Raw genomic sequence first — 1382 nt, 5'->3', positions numbered from 1 at the left:
CCCTGGGGAGGTGAGTGAGTGAGTGTGGAGTTTGATAGACTTAAAACTTCGGTGCACTCCTTGAATCGTAACAGGCAGAGTTTAAGCTCTCGTCTTGGGAGCGGGACTTGTGCCGTGTCCCTGCTGGGAGGGAGGGAGGGAGGGAGCCCGGGAAGGCAGGGAACAATGCCACCATTCAGGCTCCCCATTCAGCCCAGCCACATCTGTTTACATGGCCTGTGCCCACCTCTGAAAAGAGGGTTCCTCCCACCTCCATCCCAGCTCGCATGGCCCTGAGCAGTGAGCGCTCTGAGAGCTTTCCTGCTGCAAAGTCGCAGTTTCCAATTTATTTTATGAGGCCAGAGCTGACACAGGCTAACAATAACATGTGCACATTTCTGGAGTCTGGTTTGCATTTTATTGTAATCTGAGAACAACTGCAAAATTGTCCAAAACTCCCCAGTTTCAAAATAAGTCTAGCACAGGCGATATTGGCACTGAACTTGGGGGCCCAAACTTTACAGTCTTTCAGTTACGTTTTTTAGGAGTTTTTCCTCTAAAACAAATTTTGAGCCTCAAATATTTTTAAACAATACTGGCAGCACTCAGAGAAGGACTAAAAAGTGTATTTTACCAAAAAGAATTTATGTCTTACATTTTATTGTCCATGATTAGAGTCCGTAGCTTTACATTCTGCACATAAATAAACAGTTCATGTAGAAATACTGTGACTAAAGTAAATTTCTGTTTAGACACCAGTTCTGCAACTTTCAAACTGAGCATTACTTTATATAGAAGATACTTCACAGAAACCAACATACTAGGCTAAAATGATTGAGGACCAACAGACCAACTCCCCTTCCTTTTTATTTGAATTGAAACTTTAGCTGCCGATGATAACCAGGGAAAGCAGGAGATGCTAAAAGCTGACCACTCTCAGTGCACCAGTGTGTGATCAAGTTTTATGAAGCAATACATAAACACAAAGCAAACTTTATGCATTCAATGTCAGCATGATTTGTCTCTGCTGATTAACTCATGAGCTTCTAGAAGTTTTTCCCAAATAAAAAATGCAGGCTCATATGTTTGCCAAATACATCACAGTAATTGCTCTGTAAAACTCTTTAAGTTTGCAAGTGTACTGAAATTCATGCTGTAAGTGGTATGATGGTATCACAATACCATACTGGATATATAATAGAGAAAAAATCCAGCAAGTTTCAAGGAAGATTAAAAAGAAAAGCAAAGTTCTAAAAGAAAAAACAAGATAGTCTGCTACTTATAAAGTATTAAATAGTAGAAAAGAAAATGTGAAAAATCTGAGAAAGTTTCAAAAGAGTATTATTGAGAAGGGGACCCCTATTCTCAGGTGAATTGCTGTGAACTTGTGTTGTGCTTGATGA

Source organism: Geospiza fortis, unplaced genomic scaffold (genome assembly GCF_000277835.1).
Source record: "Geospiza fortis unplaced genomic scaffold, GeoFor_1.0 scaffold694, whole genome shotgun sequence".
In the NCBI taxonomy this organism is placed as follows: Eukaryota; Metazoa; Chordata; class Aves; order Passeriformes; family Thraupidae; genus Geospiza; species Geospiza fortis.
This window is presented reverse-complemented; position numbering follows the sequence as displayed.